General features: G+C 39.1%; 1 protein-coding gene across 1 annotated transcript in view; it reads left to right on the top strand.

Annotated features, from left to right (window-relative positions):
* Window positions 1-4,214: 4,214 nt before the first annotated feature.
* Window positions 4,215-6,641, top strand: part of PSPH (phosphoserine phosphatase) — a 43,214-nt gene continuing 40,787 nt past the window's right edge. The window contains exon 1 of the mRNA XM_019632143.1: window positions 4,215-4,451. The gene's annotated coding sequence lies outside the window, so the exon portion shown is untranslated. The remainder of the gene's footprint in view (window positions 4,452-6,641) is intronic.

Genomic DNA, 6,641 nt, shown 5'->3' with positions numbered 1-6,641 from the left:
AGCCCAGCTCCAGGTTGAGCTGTTGTTCAGCATCTTAGCTGTGGAGGGCAGTGTCACTGGCCCTCATATGTGGGATCCAAACCGGGGCCCTCTGGTGTCCCAAGCCAGTTCATAACCATCGCGCCACTCGGCCGGCCCTTAGCTATCTATTTTTATTTTTTAGTCCTATGGGGTCAATATTACTCCCACCAGAAAATGAAACAATGTGTTACATTTTGTTTTGGGAAATCTCTTGGCGTTTCATATGTATATGCCTCTCTTCTGCCCAGAAATGATGTAGTTCTTGGGCCATTATGCTGCCCTTACCTGTAAGGATTTGCCTGCTTTTTCTTTTTTTAAGTTAAAAAAAATTTTTTTTAATTCCTGTTGACATACAATATTATATTAGTTTCAGGTGCACAACATACTGATTAGACATTTATGTAACTTATGAAGTGATCACCCTGTTAAATCTAGTGCCCATGTGATATCATTCATAGTTATTATAATATTATTGACTATATTCCCTATGCTTTTCATTGCCGTGATTGTTTTTTTTTGTTTGTTTGTTTTGAAGATTTTTTTTATTGGGGAATTGGGGGAAAGGGAACAGACAAGTTGCTATCCTTTTGTTCTTCAGTCTAGTTGTGGAGGATGTTGCTTCACTGGCCCAAATTGGCACCATCATTGGGCTCTTCCCGGGCGAGGCAGATCAGTCGCTGGCTTCTGGACGGCCGCTCACAGCAGCTGCTGGCCGCTCACGCTGGCTGCTGGCTACACACCGTAGCCCATGGCAACCCACCTGCCGTAGCCAGTGACTCACAGCAGCCCAGCTCCAGGCTGAGCTGTTGTTTAGCATCTTAGATGTAGAGGGCAGTGTCACTGGCCCTCATGTGGGATCCGAACCAGGGCCCTCTGGCGTCCCAAGCCAGCTCTTAACCAACGCGCCACTCGGCAGGCCCCAACCGTTACTGTTTTTATAATTGGAATTTGTACTTTTTAATACCTTCCCCTATTTCACCCATCCCACCAATGCCCCTTCCATCTGGCTGAATGAGACCAGCTCGCTCAACTGAATGCCCCTGGCTCGTCAGCCAGGAGCTCACCAAATGGGTCCCTGAGAGGACTGGGAGGGAGATGAGAAATAAAAGAGGAGAGACAAAGTGCGGGGACAGGAGGGACTCAGTCTGCTGGTGGCAAAACTGAGACCTCGTTTATTGGGTATACAAGATTGTTAAGGGGAAGCAATTTCCTCATTTTAGAGAGCGATTCCCTAAAGCTAAAACTCATGGGCTGAGGAGAAACAATTTCTCCTCAGNGAGAGAGAGAGAGAGAGAGAGAGAGAGAGAGAGAGGGAGAAAGGGAGAGAGAGAAAGTCATGTGGAACTGGATCTGATGCTGCAGGCAGATAGTGTCAGAATTGAGTTAAATTATATGATATCCAGCTATTGTAGCAGAGAATTGTTTGATGTGGGGGGGAAAAACTCCCACACATTTGGTGATCTGAAATGCGTTTGTGTGAGTAGTGAAGAACACAGTAGGGAAGAATTGTTTGTTTGTTTTTCCGTTACATAGGGAGGAAACTGAGCTTTTCCCATTTTAATTATATCCCCATAACTTATTTTATAACTGGCAGTTTGTACCTTCTGGTCACTTTCATCTATTTTGCCCATACCTTCACCCCTCAGGCATTTATTTTAATTGGTTTGTAAATCATTAAAAAAGTAATTAATGTTTGTTTTTAAACACATTTTAACCAATATGAAACCAAATAAAGTAGAAAGGTAAATTCTTCACTTCTTTTACTCCCAGGGTTAACTACACCCCAGAATTAACTACTATTGAATCTGGTATCCTTTTTTTTTTTTTTTTGTAGCTATGTAGACATCGATATATAACCATATATTGCACATGTATATAGACAAACACAGAGATTTCTTTGTTCAAAAATGCAAATTGGAACTATATATATTGTTTTGCAACCTGATTTATTCATATAACATACTGGACATATTTCCATGGTGTGATTTATTTTGAATGTCATTGTTTATATTAAATTGCATTTTTTCTTTAACTATATTCTTTTAAAACATTTATGATATTTTAATATATTGGTATTTAATATATTGATTTAAAATTTTACATGTATTAGAAAATATTTACATATATATATATATATATATACACAAATACATACAGATACAAAAAAAAATCTGTATACTTATTCCTCTTAAAGGAACATTATTAGTACCATTAGAGAAGTCTATATGTAATCTCTTCCCAATCTCATTTTGTTTCCTGTCCCCAGAGGTTAACCACCATCCTGAATTTCATGTTGTGAGTTACCATTTATGATATTAAATGATATTCTCTTTTTTAAGTTTTTGGTCAATCATAATTTATATGTATACAGTATTGCTCTGAGCTTTCTTATATGTGATTCTTGGTACTTATGTACAAGAGTTTCTTTGGAGTGCATTCCTGAGGTGGAATTGCTGGGTCATAGAAACATGCATGTTCAATGTTACTGAATAATACCATAGTGTTTTCTAGAGTAATTGTTCCAATTTACTATATTTTAGAAAGCTATTTTATTAGCACTGAATTACTTTTTAAAGAAAAACAGTACTTGATTCCAACAGTTAATCATTAGAAACCTTGTTAGCTTATAAAAATGTGACCCATAGAAAACCTTTCAGGAAAACTTGTATTATCTATATTACTTTTTACTCACCAATTATGATTAAGCTTTGCAAAATAATTTACTAATGTTCTTATTATGACTTCGTTATATTGTATTTTATTTGGTTCATGTTTGCAATTTGACATTATTCCAGAAGAACAACAATGAAGCATATTATAATCTGCTTATATTTTATGCCTTGTCTGGCAAGATTACTTCCTGATCGCTACTGGTATCTGTGACCACCCTTTAACTTCCTCTGAACTTTTTTTTTTTTTTAATGTGGTATGAGCTCTTGCTAAACAGTGATTACAACACTGCCATCTCATGCCCACAAGTATTAAATCAGGTATGAATGTGAGGAGGGTACAGGGACCATGAGTATCTGACAGATTTTATTCAGTATATTTTATTTGAAATCTATTTAATATTAAATATCTTTGAAATATGAATAATAACAGAAATTAACTTCACTCTTACATTTATTGTACTTGGGTTTCTTCCGTTTAAATAAATTTTCAACTACCTTTAATACTTATATACAAATACTTGGTGTTTAACATCTTTTTTCCTTTATTAGACGTGTTTCTAAATTACTTACTACAAAATATAAACAAGTTTTTGACTAGACTGTTTTTTAGAGCTCCTTGGTTTGCCTGCCCTCATTAATTATGAAATCTTTTACCTCATATTTCAAAACATCAAAATTCCTCCTCTCTATCCTTCATCAGAACCATTCCCGGCAGATCTGAGAGAAATTAAACTGGGTGTGCCTCACACCTGCAACCATTTTCTTACTGATGAAATCTGACAAGATTGAACTTCAAAGGCACATCTGACCAAGGAGCATCAGGACTCTTGTTTCTGGACAGAATTGTGTTTTTGAGGGTTCTGTAGCAAAGGACAGGGAATCTGTGTCCTTCTCCAGCAACTGCATCTCCAATGCCTGAGTGACCAGTTTGGAGGGAGCCTGCAGAGTTGACTGTCAGCATCTGAGGTTTCGGGCTGTGTTCGGGTTGAGAGTGGGGCCTCACTGCCCAGCTCCAGCCAGCTGTGCCCAAAGTAAATAAATGTTTGGGAGCAATCAGTTCTTATTTATTGCAGTCAACATAAAAGTAGCTGGGCAAATGACAACTAGAAGAAAACAAGATGATAAAGAAAAAAAAGGAAAAAGAAAAAGGGTACAAAGACTTTATCACTCACGGTTTTCTGCATTTTAGTTGTGAATATTGTGGTTTTTGAAGTTCTCGAGACCTACAGTCCTACAAGAGCATAATGCCAAAAAAGGCCCCAAGGAGCTTTCGTTAATTGCAAAATCAACGCAGAGGTCCCTCGTTTCTCTCACGTACCTTTATCCCAAGTAGTGGCGACGGAGGGGAGCGCTTCTGAGGGTCGGTAGCTCCTATGTGTCTCTGCAAAGTGGAGACGGTGCAGTTATGGGCTTTGCAGGAAAGCCTCCACCCGGTAGTACACGCCTCTGTCCACAGGCGCCGGGCCCTTAGAGGGGGAGGGGGCGGGCTCAAACAGCCCCTCCCGGGGCGGGGCCAAGAGCTTCTTCCTAGCTCCCCTCTGCAGTCTTCAGTTTAGATCAAACACTTGGAAAACAGACCGGCAGCCCCTGCGCTTACCAGCAGACCTCATAGGATTGTTTGGTGAAGAGAGGTTCTGCGGGGCTGCACAGGTCGCTTCCCCCGGAGCCGCGCGCCGGAGCGTGGGAGCCAGCGGCCCTGCGGTTGCAGCCGAGGGGCCCTGCAGTGGGTGGCGGCAGCCCCGGAAGGAGCCGCGCCGGGTGAGTCCCGCGTGTGTTTCTCTCTCTGTATGCCCGACTTTCTGATTTACCGGTCTCCTTTTTCCACATCCAGGGCCTCGTGACTCGACATTAATTTTTCTTAATCGGGATAGGTAGAATATTTCGTGGGATTTCATGGCTTTCTTCTCATCGATTTACTTTTGTGTAGTTTTTACTCGTTTTATTCCACTGCTGCCTGTTACCAGACAACATGAATGAATGATGCAATCCTGAATAGTGGAATCAATACAAGATTAGGAAAATCTCCAAAATTTGGAGTTGCAGTTGGAGTTGTCATCTTTCCAATTAGAATTTTAAATAAGTACTTACAGATACATTGTTGTAAAGATACAGCTTCAAGTTGGGAATTAAATAAATAATTCTTTCATTCATTAAACTTATTTACTCTATTTTCTTTATGTTACTTGCATAAATAGTTGACCGGAATTGGAATGAGGACTAGGGAGAAAATAAGAAAATCCAAGATCTCTGTATTTTTATTACAATTGTTTGGTACATTTTCAACATAATAATGACCATAGTCCTGTTACTTTCATGTTGGTGAAAAAAAGTAGTCAGGACATTTAAAGTTTTCAAATGATTTGATACATGCCTAGTAACTTTTTAAAGCTAACATTTTATTGATGCATAATTTAGTGCAAGAATATTCACCCATTTTAAGTGTACATTTTGATGAATTTTGACAATTTTATGCACATCTAATCACTACCATACTAGAACACTACCATTGCCCCTGAAAGTTTCTTAGGGCCTCTTTGCAGTCAGATCCCTCCACTCCTAGCCCTACTGATCTGATTTTTGTCATTGTAGCATTTGACAAAAAGTGCTATTTTCTAAGATTTTTATTTTATTTTTTTTGCATTTTCTAAGGTTTCATATGAATGGAATCATGTTGTATGTACTGTTTTGTATTTGGCTTCTTTTGGTCAGTATGTTTTTTATATTTATCCATATTATATAGCATGTATCCATACTTTTTTTTATTTTTTATTGCTGAGTAGTGATTTGTTTATCCATTTATCTGTTGATGGAACTTATAGTTTTGGGCTATCATGAAAAATTCTGCTATGAATATGTTTTTATTTCTTTTGAATAAATCTCCAGGGGTGAGGTTGCTGAGTCTTATGGTAATTATATATTTAACTTTGTAGGAAACTGCCAAGCTGTTTTCCAAAGTGGTTGTACCATTTTACAACCTCACCAGCGATGTCTAAGATATGAGTTCCAGTTGTTTCATGTCCTCTTCAATACTTGCTGTTGTCAATCTTTTTTATTTTAGTCATTCTTCTTTTTAGTTTATTTGCATATCTTCTTTTTAGAAATGTTTATTCACATCTTTTGCTCGTATTTTAATGTGTTTGTCTTACTATTGAGTTGTAAGACTTCTTTGTTCTGGATACAAGTATAATACATTGTTAAATATATGTATAGGGAATATTTTCTCCCGTTTTGTGGCTTGCCTTTTTCCTTTTTTTTTTTATACAATGGTATATTTTCAGGGCAGAAGTGTTTAATTTTGATGAAGTCCTATCACTTTTTCCTTTTCTTTTTGTAGATTTTTTTTGGGGGGGGAATTGGGGAAGGGGAACAGTGCTGGGGTATTGGGGAAAGGGTACAGCCAATCTTAGTTGTGGAGGGTGCAGCAAGCTCAGCTTCAAGTCCAGTCGCTGGCTGCCTGTAGGCAGCTCAGGGCAGCTCAACTCAAGGTGCCATGTTCAATCTTAGTTGCGGGTGGGTGTAGCCCACCATCCCATATGGAAGTCAAACCGGAAACCTTGTTGTTAGGAGCATGTGCTCTCACCAGCTGAGCCATCCGACCGCCAGTTGGCAGCTCAGCAGCAACTCAGCTCTGTAGCAGCTCACTGGCCCATGTGGGAATCGAACTGGCGACCCTGTTGCTCAGAGCTTGCACTCTTAACCAACTGAGCCACTCGGCTGGCCCACTTTTTCCTTTTTTTATTCATGCTTTTTTGGGTTTTGCTTAAGAAAATTTTGCCTACCTTAAGGTTGTTGTATTAGCTATCTATTTTTTTTTTTTTAAGATTTTTATTGGGGAATTGGGGAGATGGGAACAGTGCTGGGGAATTGGGGGAAGGGGAACAGACAAGTTGCTGTCGTTTTGTTCTTCAGTCTAGTTGTCGAGGACGTTGCTTCACTGGCCCAAGTTGG

The sequence above is a fragment of the Hipposideros armiger genome, unplaced genomic scaffold (assembly GCF_001890085.2).
Source record: "Hipposideros armiger isolate ML-2016 unplaced genomic scaffold, ASM189008v1 scaffold_1083, whole genome shotgun sequence".
Taxonomy (NCBI): domain Eukaryota; kingdom Metazoa; phylum Chordata; class Mammalia; order Chiroptera; family Hipposideridae; genus Hipposideros; species Hipposideros armiger.
The sequence above is the reverse complement of the archived record's forward strand: the minus strand, read 5'-3'. Positions and strand labels throughout refer to the sequence as shown.